We start from the raw sequence: 19766 nt of genomic DNA on the forward strand, positions 1-19766 counted from the left end.
TGAAAGACCATATTTCATGTGACTGTGAGATATGTGGCATCCTGTTTATAACGTATGTAGGAGAAACAGAAAGGAATGTACGCTTTGGGATGGAGGGGAATTTTTCGAAAATACGACCACAAAGACAAATAAAACAACACTCTACACATTCTAGTACAAACTGTAGTGAAGATCATTGATAATTTGACAGAGTTTGATACTGAGCACATATTCTACTGGTCAAAAGCGAGTAGAACGAAAGAGGAAAGTTATGGAGTGATCGTTTAGGAGCTGAACTAATTTTAATATTTCACAAACGGTGCAGCCTCAGTCGTAGTCTTGTATATTTTTATTTATTAAAAACATTTTAATTTCTATTCTAATACTTAAGTTTTTCTCTTTTTTCATAAATACAAAATAATGTGCCGTCGTCGCATCGATCTATCGATCCACACAAATATGTATGCATGTATGTACGTACGTACGTATGCATGTATGTATGTATGTATGTATGTATGTATGTATGTATGTATGTATGTATGTATTTAAGCTTGTATGTGTGTATCTTTCTATCTATCTATGTAAACATCAATTTAACTACTGCATATTTTATCTCTTTATACAAAAAGAAAAAAAACTATCCTTACATGTATGAGCGATCTATCTGAAATGATTATTCATAACATTAACTGACTCGTGCAAATGATTTTCATCGATTCTCCGTTATATGCGTGTTATACTTATGTAAAAGTTGAAAAGCGCAATGTTCCATCTTCCTCGTACGACAATGATATCTCCGTTTGCTCCACCTGGCCATTTTTCAAAGATAGGAATTTTCACTATCGGAACAAACAATGCAAAATCTTCATGTCTCTTATTCACATAAAAATGCCATTAACTGAGAGAAAATAGCTATTAATGGCTCTCAAAATAAAACTTCTATCCACGAAAACTCATAAAAACGAAACAAGAGCTTTGCCGTTACTCTCAAGAAGTCAATATTAACGTAGTTCCCATTATTCATAGAAAACATGTGATTCTACATGCGTATACGTTCACCATACCAGAAACCTATGGTCGGACAAGAGTGATATCGAACTCTAGATCGACTAGAGTGACTTCATCAATAAACCGTGGTCCGATCAGCGATACGCTTTTGGTTTCTCAGGTTCTCAATATAAGTGATGGGAGTAAAGTTGGATTTTGGAACTCTTTCGATACTAAATTTCAAAGAAAAATAATATAACACAGATATGGTATTTGGAACAAAAACGTATTTTTTTAACTGAACGCTACTGGATAATTTGAAAATCTATTTAGCTTGAAATAAATTCCAATTTTCCTGTCTTCACTAAATAAGTTTATCACGTTTCCGAGGATCACGTATTTACGTCAGTGTCCATGAATAATATGAAGGCAAACAACACGTTTTGAATTCAGATTTATTTTAAGGCATGCTAATGAATTTTCTATTAATAAATAAATAAATAAATAAATAAATAAATAAATAAATAAATCAAACTAGAAAGAAACTAATTCGACATCACCGTCTTGAAACTACTGAAGACAAGTTGCACTGATCGGGTTGACCAGACTCAGACATGCGCAGTTTACTTCAGGGACTAGACCAGGCAGGTGGTCGAACTACCTGAACATAATTTGTCTGATGAGACCGGACGAACAATGGATAAATAAGACTGCTGCGTGTAAATAAAACTGAATTCCCATAACAAGCGAAAACTTTCAGTGAACCATCGGATATAGCTCTCAGTATACAGATAATTAAATTTTGAAATTCGATGCGTTTCTGAAGAGAAAGCATTAAATCTCGTCCTTATTTGGCACATCAATTAGCTTCCTGCACAGACTATAGTTATACCTGTCTCTTATTGAAATATATACAGCGGTCGTTGTTAGAGACATTTTGATTTGCTATAGTATCATTTTCAAATGTTTCTGATATATCCGTGGTATGAATTTAATTTTCTCTTGGAGAAAAAAAACCCCCAACAAACTAAGTATAACGTATTCAGGGCGACTCTAGATTCATCCATGGAATGATTTGAAACATGTATCAGACAGGTTTTGAATTATTCGTCCTTTCTCTTCTCTTACTGCCTTTGTGGTGTGTTTAATGTTCACAAAAGCTGCCAAAAGCAACGAATACTTTAAATTTCGAAATGTAATTGTCTCTTACAAAATACATGTTTTCCTGATTTGATTCAAATAGATGTTGACAGAGGGTGATATTCAAAAAGAGACGAAACTAAATTGAGTATTTAGTGAATCAAAACAGGAAAGATAGTCCTTGCTCTGAAAGTCAGACTGACTAGACATAATATTGAATGATATCCGTAGGTGAAACTAACTGAAGGGCATGATGGTAATTACGCTCTTTACTGCTGCAACGTATGTAAGGTGTGAAACACAGACTAAACTCCTCATTTCATGAATAGATAGTCATAGATTGACGATTTAAAAAATGTGCGTGCTCAGGTTCACCTGTTTTCAGTGCAGAATACGATCGATACTAATGGTAATCACAACAGGCAATCTATAACCGAAAAGCGGAATCTTAATAAACAGCGATGAATCCAGGCTTCACTTATCTTAAACCAGTCATAGTATTAAAATCATGCTTGTTGTTGTTGTCGTTGGTGTTGGTGTTGTTGTTGTTTTGTTTGTGTTTTTGTTGATTTGTTTTGTATATTTATATTATATCTTTATATAAATTAAATATCGAATGACATTGTCGCAAAAGATAGTTATTTAGTTCCTCTGTATGACACAGAAAAGTAATTGATTAAACAATTAACCATAAATAAATGAATATTATGTATGTCAATCAAAGTCGTGGCGTCAGAGTGATTTTTTATGATCAATACATCAAAGAGACTCTCTTCGCTTGATTTGAAATGCTTTCATCCACGCTGGGTCTAATTTATTTAAGCTGTATTTCTTCTGACATTTTATATTTAAGGAAGACAGCATTAAAACCGTTTGTGTTTTATAAAAGTGTTATTAAAATAAAGGCCATATTCATTTGGTAAATAGCTTGTTAGCTGAATTATCTTCATTTACTTTGGTTTTTCCTTAATAATATTTCCTTAGATATATTGAAATATTTTTTATTATGATTTGTGGATTGAAATAGAATACGAACTCACATCTAAGCTAAATATCAGCCACTTTGGTTCAAACTTGTTACAGAATATATCTGGTATCTCACCGCTGATCAGGCAGATTTTAAAGTATAACAAGTGAATGTTAGTGAAAATCAACAACTGTTTGATAAAGAAAGTAAATGTCGGTTTATTTTCTTATCACCAAGGAGCGCTATCCATCCTGCGTAAATTGCTGCTTAAAATTTCCTTGTAATATGGGCCAGAGGTCACAATATTTTCAAAATCAATAAATCAATAATTACAAAATAGAAACTATTATTTTACTTACAAGGACAGTGTGCTCATCAAATATTTTAAATGTTATGTCATTTGAATACATTTTGTTACCTTGATTGGATTGCTAATAAAGCATTTTTGAAAAAGATAACACGTTGGAATAAATTTGTAGTCGATTTGACTAAAATACTAACCTGGTGTCTCAAACTATTACAAGATCATCATCTGTCAAAACTATCAGGATACCTTTTTCTTTTCTTTTAACTTTTCTTTTTCTCATTTTGTTCTTTGTCGATTTTTATCCAGAACAAGTAGGTTTTTCAAGTTGTAGCTTCAGCAATTCGACCTTAATAGATCGATATTTGTGCATAATATAAAACCAGATAGATATTTAGTGTGTGATTTTAAAGTCTAATTTCTATAAGGCTTAAAAATCATCAAATGTATTCAGGATTTTTCTAAATAATAACGAAACTGCTCAATTGTTTTTCAGAAGCGGTTAAAGAAGAAAACCTATAATATTAGATATGAACAAATGTGAAAACATAAATTTCACAATAAAATATGATTTTGTTTTGTGTGTAATATGATGACGCAACAAAACTCCTTTTGCAATATTTGGCACATAGGTATATACCCATACATACATTTACAATATACAGGTAGAATATTTAAATAAAGCAATTTATATGTTAGCTCAAATGTTAAATGGTACGGAAGAACACAATACATTTTTACATTCAAATGAATGAAAACTTTGGTTTTAAAAAAATCAAGCAACGATGTCTTACCTGCCTCTAACTTGTCCATATACAAGTCCATACTAAACACATGAGAAGCGAACATTTTCCTATTTATAGTTCAACTCTGTTCTTTGGTAGTCATCGGGATGAAATTCGGGTACATGGCAAGAACATAGGCGAAAGAATCGTGTAATGTGATCCACTGGTCAATACGCCGCTGGTAGAATATACTTGGGTATACCTCTAGGGCTACCTGACGGTGTCTGTAAGTCTGAATGTCCATAATGGACGTATAAACACTGTGTGTACTTTTCACTCAAAATGGTGACCTCCACTGAATACTCACTCTAATCAGCTTTGTTTTAATTCGTTTTTATCGCAGAGAACTTATTCTGAGGAAAATAATTGGATTGGAAATTCCTGAACAGTTACTTAAATTTCTTCCTAATTCACATAAAATAAAGAGGTTGTCAAGTGAAGAACAACAACTAATGAAGAGTTTTGTGTTAAGACGTCATCAAAAGTATAATTAATAGTGCAAAACATCTCGTTGTTTGAATCACATATAATGTGACACCACCTTTTGCTGTTCTTTGAAAACCACTCCTGCCTAAATCAATCTCCAGAGGAAATCCATATAGCCAAAGAAGACTTGAGCTTCCTGAAGCATAAAATAGGCTTTCAGCAGAAGTACGTGTTCATTATAACGAAAGTTCGAACGGCTCATTATAAGTAGGTTTGAAAAGTCAGTCCCTAACCTGCCAGTCGAGGAAGAATTCAGCTTGAAATGCAAGCTTTCTGCGCAGTTTGAGTGATGAATACTAACACATTTTAGCGCGTGAGGTTGACTTGTAAGCAATGGCTGCAGCCGCCTCACTAGACAATAGATAGCTCGCGTCGATTCGTATCTGTTGTCCAACCAGACTAATTCTGTTTCATTCAGAAATCTCTCAAGCTTGGATTTTTGCGAAGAAATATAGGCATGTGTGTTGTGTGTGTGTGTTTTTATTTTTTATTTTTAACGTAGCTTTAACGTGTCTTCAGTCACATCGCTGCGATATTAACAATGTGGCAGTCTATAGTGATAACCAGCACTATCGCAGACATATATCATAATGTCCCACACAGTAACTTTGCCATGACGCCAGGCCGATCAGTCGTAACATTAACATAACACGAGGCTGCTGTTAGTACCATTTTTGTAAGTCTTTGGTATGACTCGGTCGTGGTTCGAACCCGCGACCTCCCACATCTGAGGCGGACGTTCTAACTACTGGGCCACCGGAGCGGTCGAAATATAGGTAAAATCCATCTCTTCAGTCGACTAAGAATGACCGTTTAGCACGTAGACAAGTATGAATCTGAATAAAAGCGTCTTTTGTTTTAGATGACTATTAGCAATTTGACATTTACCAAAATATTTAATCATGGAATTTATGTTTAACCTAGTAGGCCATTGTTTATGAATATAGCGACAAGCAACTCACATATGCATGTAATTAGGATAAACAAAACAAAAACAAAGACAAAAGAAAAGTATTGTCCAAAATGTACGCTTTTGTTGGAAGACTATAACATTTATCGATCACATTTCGTCAGAAGTTTTAATTCAAGCCTCTGATGTTTTATGATTTATAATCAAGTACGCAATTACAGCAGTTACAAAGACCCCCTCTCATTAAATAAAGAACTCATAAATTGAACAAAAAGTAAAAGATTATTTATCCCTCTAGAAGAACGGACCATCTCATATTTTGTCATTGATTAATATAATTCTTGTATGCGTCGGCTTTTTAATAGATAAATTCCACTCGAGAGTAAGAATTTTGCGTCAGGCACGAGGCCTGGCTAGGTATCTGAAATGAAATTTTGTTTCCGAAGGTGGAATTATCCTATACAACACCATTGCGTACGAAGGAGTATTGTTCTCACGGTCCTGAATGAAAAATGAAGTTGAAGCAAATATTGATGCAAATTTCAGACAACAATTTCAAGAACAATTAGAAGTTTCGTCACCCCATGACAGAGCGTAATATGGTAGTTTATTAACTTTTACTGACGTTTAGACCCTTAAAGTCATGCCATTATACATCGTCAAATTGTGATCTGAAAATAGACTGCACAGATACAAATATTATCAAGTCAAAAAGGTCAACTCGGATGCATATGAGTAATCCAGACAGACTAAAATAATGATACAGCTCTCGATTCGACTTATCCAGATTTGATTTATTCTTCATAAATAATAACGAAAATATGAATTAAAAAAAATTAACAATTAGAACAACTTCATTTTAGTATCGAAATCGGATTAACAGGAGCTGTGTATGTAACTAAACTGATCAATGCTAAATGTCCTCTTTGATGGCCACGTGGCCGTCTTTGGGCAACCTGTCTGAAATTCGTGCATAAATGCTAAACACGCGTTCTCAGATGTTCCTGAGTACGTTGGCGCCAACAATCAGAACCGATGTCGGAACAAAATCTGTTGGCAGATGAACATTTGGAATATTTCTGTCATCTGTGTTTTTGTCTGCTCTCGCTTCAGAAGTGGTGCGATTTCTCAATCCGAGAACTATATTCTTGGACAATCTCGAGCAAGGTCCTTGGTGCTAGGACGAGATGATAAACAATACATTGTAATCGTGTCAAGTACGTTTTTCTCGTGTTTTGCCCAATGATACCGTTAACTTCAACAGAGCATTATTTTATTACGTCAGTATTTTGCAATTAATATTTGTCTTGATTATTATGAAAGACGACTTCCATAATGATGGTAGTCAAGGAGTTTGTCCACTTCATGTTCACTATGCCAGCAGTACTCGGTCATGAGATGAAAGACCTCAGTGACATCATTAAAAATAAAGACTATACTTGTATTATACGCTGGAAAACACTACAATACGCATATAGGAATGTGATAAAACGAACTTTCTAATTCAATGTTAGGACGATATTATCTAGGAACCTCTTGTTACACTGTGGTAAATAATGAATTCGAGAAGGCTTTTCAGTTCTATTCAATTATACTGCGAATAATCATACATGCCGATCAAAGTAACTTAATATTGCCATCAGTAATAAAATACGACGGTACCTGTATTTAATGTGAGTATTAACTTTTGCGAATAAAGATTAATAATGTTATGGTATTTTGGCTTGCGTGTTAAACACGTTAAGAGAACAGTGGCGTTGTCAGATGATGGCCCTTTTGGACTAGATAATTTATTTAGGGAGTCATTTATTAGGAGCTTGCCAGGGACATGACGAGCCTTTTCTCCGTGTTGTTTTACATATTATGCTGCTTAGTTTCATAGAACAATAGTTTCGAAGCATTGGGAGATACATGCATGTGTTTATTTACCTTCTCTATATAAGTCATTTATATTTTTATTCAGTACAATACTGTCTCAAGATAATTTTCTTTCTTCTATATTTCATAAAGCCTTAATTAGTCATATGCATTAAAAGTCTTAATTAGTCATATTCAATAAAGTCTAAAATAGTCATACGCAAAAAAGTCTTAAATAGTCATAGCCAATAGTCTTAGTCACATCCATTAAAGTCTTAATTAGTCATATTAAATAAAGTCTTAAATAGTCACATGCATTAAAGTTTTAATTAGTCATATGCGCTAAAGTCTTAATTAGTCATATGCATTAAAGTCTTAATTAGTCATATTCAATAAAGTCTAAAATAGTCATATGAAAAAAAGTCTTAAATAGTCATAGCCAATAAAGTCTTAATAGTCACATGTATTAAAGTCAATTAGTCATATTCAATAAAGTCTTAAATAGTCACATGCATTAAAAGTTTTAATTAGTCATATGCGCTAAAGTCTTAATTAGTAATATACATTAAAGTCTTAAATTAGTCATATGCATTAAAGTCTTAATTAGTCATATTCAATAATATCATAATTTATCTGATTGACGATAAAGACTGATTTGGAATCAATATGCGTATGGTTGATTACTAAATCTAGCTTGTAGAAGATAATCAATACCATCATTAAAGTCCTTTCAACCGAGTTTTATTTCTTTGAAAATATACTTTGTTTATGGAATACTTTAAATTCAAATTAACAGAACGTAGCAAAACGGATTCCGTTTGTTCATCAGTACTGCAGTTAACGTTAGCGAATGCATTTGTATAGAACACAAATTGCGAGCGTGTTTATTTCTTTGAAACGAGATGCTCACTGCAAACTGCAATGAAAATCCTAATTATGCTACAGACGGTTGGGGGAATATATTATGAATAAATATACCGCGTTCCTCTTCTAACAGACACAAACTATCTGTCTTTCGTCTGTGTTTCTGTCTGTCTGTGTATCTGTCTGACTGTCTGTCTGTCTGTATGCATGCATGCATGCATGCATGTATGTATGTATGTATGTATGTATGTATGTATGTATGTATGTATGTATGTATGTATGTATGCATACAGGATCATTTATAAACTAGTTACTTGACCTCTTGTTTCACATTAATTGGTACTAAAAGCGCATGTTGTATTTTTTATATATATCCAGTGTACCAAATAAGTCAGGACATGTACGTTTTCTATCCAATGTACCAAATAAATCAAGACATGTTGTATGTTTTATATACAATGTACCAAAAAAGTCAGGACATGTTGTACGTTTTATATCCAGTGTACCAAATAATTCAGGACATGTTGTATGTTTTATATCCAATGTACCAAAAAAGTCAGGACATGTTGTATGTTTTTTATCCAATGTACCAAATGAGTAAGGGCATGTATTTTGTTTATACATCCAATGCACCAAATAGGTCGTTCATCATATTTTCTGTAGAGGTAGGAAACTGGACACATCACCCATCCCTTTTGATGACCACTCAGCAGCAATGAGTAATCAGCTAATGGCCTCCATATGTCATGCTTACAGGCAACGTGGACTCGAGCCGCTGTATTTGCAATTGAAGATTTCCCGTGTCTTACTACTTAATTCTTCTTAATTCGTTTCTCAGGTACGACAAATCGTTCAAACTTGATGAGCTGGAGCGATCGTAGGGTGAAGTGGAGAGATCGAAAGATGAACTGGGGATTTAGCTGGAGTAATCGTAGTATGAGCCGGAGTAATAGCAGGGAACGTGGAAAAGACCGTAGTGCGAGCTGGAGAGACAATAGCGTGGAACGAGTAATCGTATTGTGAGCTGAAACAATCGTAGGGTTAGTCGGAGTAATCGTAGGGTGAACTGGAGGGATCGAAGGGTGAGGTGGAGTAATAGCAGGGTGAGCTGAAATAAGCGTAGGGTGAGCCGGAGAGATCTTAGAGCGAGCTGGAATAATAGTTTGGAGAGCTTGATTACTCGTAGGGTGTGCTGGATTAATCGTATGGTGAGCTTGAGTAATCGTATGGTGAGCTGGATTAATCGTATGGTGAGCTGGATTAATCGTACGGTGAGCTGGAGTAATCGTATGGTGAGCTGGAGTAATCGTATGGTGAGTTTGAGTAATCGTATGGTGAGCTTGAGTAATCGAATGGTGAGCTGGAGGGATCGTAAGGTGGGCTGGAGTAATCATACTGTGAATCGGAGAGATTTTAGGGCGAGCTGGAGTAATCGTTGGGTTAGCTTGAGTAATCGTCCGTTGAGTTGGATTAATCGTATTGTTATGTATATTTAATTTCATTTATATTTGTTTTAATTTAATTGTGTGTTTGTAAGTTGTACAGATTTTTCACTGAGGCTTATCGACAAGGTTTTAGGAATTCTAGAAAATCAACTGATCAGACCTATGTTGAATTTGCATGGGAAAGAGCACGGCACTTTGATAGGTGGTGCTCTTCTAGAAAGGTTAATAAAGATTAAAAAAGCCTCAGACAAAACATGTTAGTTGAAGAGTTCAAGAATTGTGTCCGTAGTGACATAATTTATCTTTATGATCATAAGGTCGAAACCTTGGAAAACGCTGCTCGTGCTGCTGACGAGTATTCGTTAGCTCATAAAGTTTCTTTTGTAAATAAGACTTTCACTCAGCAGTCGTCAGGTAGAAAAGTATTTCAGCCTAATACAAGCTCTTCTATATTTCAATTTGGCACACATTTTTAAAAATCAAGCTTCTGATAAGCTTGATCAAAAATCCTTGTCTCTTCCTACGCGTACATATTGCAAGAAGAAAGAACACGTTATTTTTGATTGCTACAAATTGAAAAATAAGCATCAGAATCAGAACAGACCTATTCTAAATACTCTTATTTCTAAGTGGTAAAGGTCAGAGTCATGTATTGCAAGCAATACATTTGTTGGGTCTAATAAACCCTAGTCTGATTGTATTATGGAGAATTATGAACCATTCATGTCGAAGGATTCTATATCACTCTAGGTGATTCGGCCAATCATATCCCTATTAAAATGTTAAGGGACACAGGAGCTTCTTAGAGTCTTTTATTATCAGGTACTTTGCCTTTTTCTGAGAAGTTTTCTTCTAATGAGAATGTTCATATTAAAGGAGTAGAGTGCGGCTTTGTTAATGTTCCTCTACATTGTGTAAGTTTGTCATCAGACTTAGTCTCAGGACCCGTGACAGTTGGAACAGTCTCTGTCTTACCCGTTGAGGGCATTCATGTTTTACTAGGCAAAGAACTAGCTGGAAATAATGTTGTGGTTAATCCACTTATAGCTGACAAGCCTTGTTTGGATCAGAAAGCCGATCCTTTGGAGAAAACAATTTCCATGATTTATGCCCAGCTTGTGCAGTTACTAGAGCTATGACAAAGAAAGCTCTTGAGAATGATGTTGATCACAAAGTATTCCTTTAGCTGACACATGTATTGGACAGGCTTTTGATGAGGTCACTTTCACTACTTGTTTGGATCAATCAAAGGGTATTGATCATAGTAATCCTCTTTTAACTACTCATTCTCTTTATTCTAATCAGGGTGACAAACAACAATCACTTGTCGTCAAACAGGAAAAAGATCCTGGGATCTACTGCTTGTTTCAAAGGGCCATTAGTGAAACTGAAGCCACTGACGTTCCTGTCTGTTATTTAATTAAAAGTGGGATTCTTATAGCAGAATGGAGACCTCCAGAGGTACCTGCTGGTGACGAGTGGTCAGTGAACTATCAAATTGTAGTTCCAAAATCTTACAGACAGGAAATATTTCTTCTGGCCCATGAAACTCCTTTGGCTGCTCATTTAGGGATTAATAAGACTTATCACAAGATCTTGACTCACTTCTACTGACCAAAAATCAAGAGTGATGTTTGTAAATACTGCAAATGTTGTCAAACTTGTCAAATGGTAGGAAAACCCAATCAGAAGATCCATAAGGCTCATCTGCAACCGATTCCTGCATTGAAAACATCCATTTAGCAGAATAATGGTAGATTGTGTTGGTCCCTTACCTAAGACCAAGTCAGGTAACCAATACTTGTTGACCATTATGTGTACGTCAACAAGATTTCTTGAGGCAATTCCTTTGAGGAATATTAAATCTAAAACAATAGTAAAAGCTTTGATAAAGTTATTTTAATACTCTGTTAAATCTGATCGAGGGTCAAAGTTTGGTTCTGGAACTTTTCAGCCAATTAAGCTTGAATTTTGCATTCAGCCATTCAAGTCAAAAGTTAAACTATGGTTTGACAGAACTACAATGGAGAGATCTTTTGAGTCTGGTAATCGAGTTCTGGTCTCTTGCACATTCTACAAAATGTTCTTCAGATTAGATATTACGGCCCTTACAAAGTCAAGAAGGAAATGAATGAGTTAAATTATAATAATAGTACTCCTGGGATGTAAATACATTAAAGGAGTACCAGTATATTGAGAGAGATAGCCGGGTCAAACAGGCAATTAGTATAGTTGTACCTGTCTCACTCAGTGAAGATTGAAGTGAAGGAATACTATCGGACTATACTGATTTTGGAACTACAAATCTTCGGAATTCAGAAATTAAGAATAATCTGGACCACAAACGTTCACATTTGCAACAACAAGAAAAGAGTGAACTTAAACAGTTATTATTTGAATATGTGCACTTATTTTCAGATGTTTCCTATAAGAACAAACAAAACTTTCCATGACGTTGAAATTGTAAATTCCAAACCTGTGAAACAACATCCATAGAGGATGAACCATCTCAAACAGGAATACTTGAAAAAAGAAATTCAGTATTTCCTGGAAAATGATTTCATAGAGCCCAGAAAAAGTGACTGGAGTTCACCATGTATATTTGTTTCCGAAATCAGATCAAACTTTCCGTATGTGCACTGAATATAGAAAAGTGAACAGTGTGACTAAAACAGATTAATTTCCATTACCCAGAATCGATGATTGCATTGATAAAATCGGAAATGCCAAGTATGTCACCAAATTTGACCTCCTGAAAATATTTGGCAAATTCCACTGAAGGAAAGAATTAAGGAAATTTCGGCATTCGTGACTCTAGATGGACTTTATCAATATAAAGTGATGCCGTTTGGGACGAAGGGTTCGCCAAGTACTTTTCAACGATTAATGAGTATGATTATCTCTGGTCGAGATAATTGTGATGCTTACATCGATGATGTCATCACCTACATAGGCAACTGGAAATATATTTTAGCAACAATTCGGAAATTCTTTGACAGACTCACTGATGCAAGTTTGACGATTAATTTATCCAAAAGTGAGTTCTGCCGTGCTAGTGTAACATTTCTAGGACATATCGTGGGACATGGACAAGTTAAACCTATAGATGCTAAGGTCAAGGCTATCTCTAAATTCCCTGTGCCTGTTAGTAAAAGCAATTGATGCGATGTTTTGAATGGCTGGATACTATCGGAAATTTTGTTCAAATTTTTTCATAATTGCTGAACGACTGACAAATTTATAAAGCAAGAAAACCAAATTTCATTGGACTGAAAATTGTCAGAGAGCTTTTGATAAGTTAAAGGCCATACTTAAGAGCGCACCAGTTCTTACGACTCCACATTTCAGCAAATCATTTAAACTGTCTGTTGATGCAAGTCATGTTGGGGTTGGGGTTGATTCAAGAAGAAGAAAATGGTGATCTATTTTTCTAAGAAATTAAATAAGCACCGAAGAAATTATTCAAAAATCTAGAAGGAATGTTTGGATTTGACATTGGCATTACACCATTTTAAAGTTTACATTAGTTCAGCTCTTTATTTGATTATTCTGTTTAGTGATCACAACCCACCTTACTTTCAATGGCAAGATGAAAAAGAAAAATCAAAGACTACTAAGGTTGAGTTTATTGTTACACGAATGTAATACTGAGATCAGGTACACCGAGGGAAAAGATAATTAAATAGCAGATGCACGTTTCCGTGTATATAAATATTATTTCATGTACACATTGTATAATTCATAAGAATTCGTCTTAGGTTATTTTTTTTACAACTCATATACAATTAATCTATGACGAAAAGAAAGCTTTATTATATAAATCTTTCTTTTTCTTTTCTGGGGGAAGTGTTACGTATATTTGATTAAATTTATATTTTATTTAATTGAATTGTTTGTTTGTTAGTTTTAATTTTCTTTCTCCATTATATCCCATTGCAAGGTTGACTAGAATCGAGTTCAGATTTTTTATTTTGACGTAAACAACTTTATAGAGACACTGTATCTAATGCTGACCTAGTTCCTGACCTTGATTTAGAACGAATAATAGTTTCCTGTAAACAACCTTTTAATTTTTTACAATTCTTTGTCAGAGTAAGATTCATAAAATAGAATCAATGCCATTACTGGCCTTCGTATTAAATAACATGTATCAATTATGTTTTTCCAGAGGATTGACCCACATTCGGACATCTGTTTTGCGTTTTAGTCAGTCTTATAAATATGTTATGATAAGAATTAGCCAGTCGGGGCTCTAAATCATTGACACTTAAAGGTGTTTTGTTGCGACCAGTTTGAGTCGAATGTTTCATTTTTCTTCCAATTATTCGAATTCAAGATTATTTTCCCTGGAAATACAAGTGCTTCAAAAATATTCTTGGACAAGGACAGTTACCAAAATTTATACACAATGTAAATTGGAATAATATTTTCTGTGATTCAACAAAGAACTTTTGACACATCAGTACCACGCTAACCACAGCATACGTCATCGCCTTCCATTTTGGGTTTCATCGGGACTCGATCTCAGATTCATTGAGGACCTTTTAATTATAGGATTTCTATTTTTTAATTCTTGAATTCATTTTGGATTGATTCATAAAACCGTAAGTTCTTTTTTTCTCATTTTTACCATGGTTTTCTAGGGAAATAAATTATTTGTTTAGTTTTACAAAGCTTGTTGTCTTCACTTTTTCTTGTTGCGTGTAATAAGATCCTAAACACATAACAGTATGGTGAACTGGAGAGGTGGCATGGTGGGCTGGAGTAATCGTAGGGTGAGTTTAAGTAATCATTGGGCGAGTTTGAGTTATGGAAGGGTATCTGAAAGGATTGTGGATCGAGCTTGAGTAATGGTAGGTGCGCGGGAGAGGTCTTAGAGCTAGCTGGAGTAATCGTAGGGTGAACCTGATTAATCGTAGGGTGTGTTGGAGAGGTCGTAGGGTGAACTGGAGTAATTGTAAGAAGTGATGGAGAGATCACATAGTGAATGGATTAATCGTAGGGTGTGTTGGAGAGATCGTAGGGTGAACTGGAGTAATTGTAAGAAGTGATGGAGAGATCACATAGTGAATAGATTAATCGTAGGGTGTGTTGGAGAGGTCGTAGGGTGAACTGGAGAGGACGAGCTGTCAAACACTGCTATCACTCCAGCTCACCCTGCGATTTCTCAGCTTTCCTTCTCCAGCTTGCACGACGGTTTCTCCAGCTTATCGATTTTGAATGATTTGGAGTGCCATACGTTACTGTCAATGCCACGAGACATCGGTTCTTTCGGACCATAAAACGACAACTTGGTTAAAGGTGAACCGGACTAGTCTATTGTCGTCGTTTTCGGACGTGGTTTGTCGGTGTCCTGATCATGAACACATGTATTATAGGTTTGTTACAACGTATTAATAATCTTGATAACGGTCATATGACCATAGTTTATCGTCAGGCCGACAGTAGCAAGATGCGGACAAATGGCCGCTGTAAAGCTATGTCTACACCTCACAACGGTACATCACACTGAACTATTATATTTCGATGGAACATAGATGACAGAGAAAGAACTTAAATAAGCAAAGCTGAGATAAATTCAAATTAAAAGATACGAAATAATAAAGAAAGACAAGATATAAGAGAAAGATGATTCAAACGGTAATTTCATTACCTCTTTCTAGGCAATCCGGCTCCCAAAGTGACCCATGGGTAACAAAAATAATCTCTAGACATCATCGCATCTTACTTGCAATTTAATCCTATCTTGTTCTTAAATCTTCAGAGCGGAGGGCTGAAAACTATCAAATTCTGTATTTGAAAACATATGTAGAGGGTCAATTTTACACTTTCTAAATTTTAGAGAATTATTTTATCTTGTTTTAGAAAACGCAGGATGCAAGTCAGGGGATGTCTGCAAGGATGTAAACTGTTCTCCTTGTTTACACTGACCCCCCGCAAAGTTGTTCGATCATTTCGCTAGCATTGCTTCTATTCCATTATACATGATGATGGCGATTTTCAAGCCATTCTGTCTCGCGCGCGGACGAAAGAGATGACAACACTATTTTTCCTGTCAGTGATGTTTCTTCATTGGAAATCACAACTACAAATCACAACTTCAAATGTGAAAAATGACATTCGTTTGACAATCGACCCCAACCCCGCTCCCATAAACAAACAACGCAAAACAACATCCCCGCAAAAAAGCAACAAAGAAAATATATATAAAAAAATGCAGTAACACGATCTATAAACTCTACATTTCAAAAAATCAATTATGTTTACTCAAAATGACATTATTTCACGTCGAACAGTAATAGACATATATGTGTCATGTTAACTGGCTCTCGAAATGTTAATAATAATTAATTATACTAATTACGTTTTCTTAAGTTCTTGTACATTTGGATGGAATATTCAGTGTTCAAAGGCAAATTTTCTGAAACACATAACGACGATATGGATTCAGATCCAGTCTTCCATACATTATGTCACTTCGTCCACTATTATGGCTACCCGTACCTCAAAGACCCGTTTCAAGTTTATCGTTGTCTTTTGCTCCGCTTGGTTGGACAAGTGGAGTTTTTCTTCCATAATGGCAGTACATGTGAATGTTTAATCTCTTCCCATGTTACTGGCTTCTCGTTATGATATCTATCACAAAATGTCGATGACAATTTACATTAACGGTGCGTAGTGTTGACAGATATTAGAGGCCCACATGGTTTAAGGCAGTCTGCTTTAGGAAACCACTCTTCGGTCATTATTAGTTTACGATTGGTGTAAAACTCTTATGTGTTCTGCTGAAAGTGGAGAGGGCTCCGAAGTTACACCGATAATATTGTTATTCAGCGCAAGTAGTAATGTATTATGATTTAAAATGACATACACGAGTTTTCACAAGCAGAGAAAGTTGAATTTCCAATGTCAGACATTGCAGTGCACTTATAATTTTTAGCAGTTTGAAACGTTGCCTTTGTAAGACAGAGCAGGCACAAAATATTTTTGTATCTAGACTTCTGAAGATATTATTTATTCCAAAGTGTATATTGTGTAGACATTTCATTTATATGATCTGAAAACCTATATATACGTTAATTAAAGTCGAATAGTATGTTATGCACCTTTTGGAAGCCGTTAAATTGTACTTAATTCCCATGCAGCCATTGGAAGCTACACTTCTTACCTTATCCGCTTCTAATCCTCGCTCTACCCTAGAACCATCAATAGGAATTGCCAAACTTCTTGGCGGATATAAAGTACAATCCTCCCATTAAGAACGTATCTCTTGCGTACTTAAAGGGATGGGCAAATAACTACTGAAAAGTAAGACCATACTTGAACAGATAAATAATCGTCCTATGATACGGTATGTCCTGCGTGAATAGGTAAATAAGCATTTTATGAGTGTATGTGTGATATGGATTTTTAACGTAGCTTTAACAATTTTTCAGTCATATCGCTACGATGTCTGTAGTGTGACAGTTTATAGTGATGTCCCAGTCACATTATCCTGACACCAAGCCCATCAGTCCTAACACTGACTTTTAATGCTGAGCGCCAATCGAAGCAGCTGTTAGTACCATTTTTGTAAGTCTTTGGTATGACTCGCCCGGGGATCAAACCCATGACCTCCCGCATCCGAGGAGGACTCTCTAAGCACTCGGCCACCAAACGGTCAATTCCGTATCTCAATATATGGTAAAGGTAATGAGATGTTGTATCTCAATACCTGGCACCTGTTTTCAGTAGTAACCTACTTTTTAGGCTACAGATTTTGCAAACTCAAGGTCACATTACAATTGTGAAGGATAAAACAAAGCATTTATTTTGTTCTCATCCTGTTTGACTCGTATGTTTAGTCAAAAGGCTGTTCTAACCAAGAATTTTAAACATTCTTAAGCCTGACCAATCTACTCAAACTTGTTACGTCGAGGAGACTGGAATCTCAAAACAGCTTAATTACATGTTATCACCATTTTAAGAAATTACCAATGGAAACTACATACAATATATTCTTTAACAATATTTATGCTTAGACGATGCAAGTCTCTGGATTGAATTTACTGGAATCGTGTTGACTTATTTGAAAGTACTTTGCAACTGTTCTTATTGTATTTAGAGCTATCAAATGTATTTCTCAATAAAAATAAAATTTAAGGTTAGAATTTTGTCTTCATGCATGTGTGAAGTAACGTTTGCGATTGAATCAATAAGTTGTTCTCGGCTACTATATATGATATTTCGTAGGCGACAGAAAAGGTACAGCTGCCAGTGTTGGTTAACAGTAAGATACAGAGAAAATTCGGATTTCGGAATTTTCGCAGTTGCTACATTGGGGTCATCTTTGTATCAAGACAGAAACTCTAATCAATCATCTATCAATACATTGCACTGCAGACATGTAGCATGATGCCCCCCACCCAGTCACAATATCTTGACACCAAGGCCAACCAGTCCTAACACTAACCTCTTAATGTTGAGCGCCAAGCGAGGCAGCTGTTAGTACCATTTTTGTCAGTCTTTGGTATGACTCGTCCGGGAATCGAACCCACGACCTCCTGCATCCGAAGCGGACGCTCTAACCATTAGGCCACCGGAGCGGTCCATTTTATGATATGCTATGTCATGTGTGAATATGTAAATAAGCATTTTAATGATATGGCATGTTATGCGTGTATAAGTAATGAAGGATGTTTTATATGGTTTGCCATGCGTAAATAGGTAAATAAGCATTTTTTGATAATTAAGCATCCTATGATATGGTATGCCATGCGAAAATAGGTAAGTAAGCATTCAATGATGTAGTATGCCATGCGTAAATAGTTAAATAAGCATTTTATATGGTTTGTCATGCGTGAATAGGTAAATAAGCATCATATGATATGGTATGCCATACGTAAATAGGTAAAAAGGCATTTTATATGGCATGTCATGCGTGAATAGGTAAATAAGCATCATATGATATTGTATGCCATACGTAAATAGGTAAAAAGGCATTTTATATGGTATGTCATGCTTGAATAGGTAAATAAGCATGATATGATATGGTATGCCATACGTAAATAGGTAAAAAGGCATTTTATATGGTATGTCATGCGTGAATAGGTAAATAAGCATCATATGATATGGTATGCCATACGTAAATAGGTAAAAAGGCATTTTATATGGTATGTCATGCTTGAATAGGTAAATAAGCATGATATGATATGGTATGCCATACGTAAATAGGTAAAAAGGCATTTTATATGGTATGTCATGCGTGAATAGGTAAATAAGCATCATATGATATGGTATGCCATACGTAAATAGGTAAGAAGGCATTTTATATGGTATGTCATACTTGAATAGGTAAATAAGCATCATATGATATGGTATGCCATACGTAAATAGGTAAAAAGGCATTTTATATGGTATGTCATGCGTGAATAGGTAAATAAGCATCATATGATATGGTATGCCATACGTAAATAGGTAAAAAGGCATTTTATATGGTATGTCATGCGTGAATAGGTAAATAAGCATCATATGATATGGTATGCCATACGTAAATAGGTAAAAAGGCATTTTATATGGTATGTCATGCTTGAATAGGTAAATAAGCATCATATGATGTGGTATGCCATACGTAAATAGGTAAAAAGGCATTTTATATGGTATGTCATGCTTGAATAGGTAAATAAGCATCATATGATATTGTATGCCATACGTAAATAGGTAAAAAGGCATTTTATATGGTATGTCATGCGTGAATAGGTAAATAAGCATCATATGATATGGTATGCCATACGTAAATAGGTAAGAAGGCATTTTATATGGTATGTCATACTTGAATAGGTAAATAAGCATCATATGATATGGTATGCCATACGTAAATAGGTAAAAAGGCATTTTATATGGTATGTCATGCGTGAATAGGTAAATAAGCATCATATGATATGGTATGCCATACGTAAATAGGTAAAAAGGCATTTTATATGGTATGTCATGCTTGAATAGGTAAATAAGCATGATATGATATGGTATGCCATACGTAAATAGGTAAAAAGGCATTTTATAT

General features: G+C 35.1%; 1 protein-coding gene across 8 annotated transcripts in view; it reads right to left on the minus strand.

The window, feature by feature from the left end:
* The window catches only part of LOC149781212 (G protein-coupled receptor dmsr-1-like), a 470961-nt gene that overhangs the window by 56602 nt on the left and 394593 nt on the right, over window positions 1-19766 (minus strand). Inside the window, exon 1 of one of the 8 annotated variants that reach the window (XM_089935291.1) lies at window positions 4172-4896. The exons of the other annotated variants lie outside the window; for them this stretch is intronic. The gene's annotated coding sequence lies outside the window, so the exon portion shown is untranslated. Of the gene's footprint in view, window positions 1-4171; window positions 4897-19766 lie in introns of those variants that run through there. 8 annotated transcript variants of the gene reach the window in all.

The sequence above is a fragment of the Sinohyriopsis cumingii genome, chromosome 15, assembly GCF_028554795.1.
Source record: "Sinohyriopsis cumingii isolate HCF-2022 chromosome 15, ASM2855479v2, whole genome shotgun sequence".
Classification (NCBI taxonomy): Eukaryota; Metazoa; Mollusca; class Bivalvia; order Unionida; family Unionidae; genus Sinohyriopsis; species Sinohyriopsis cumingii.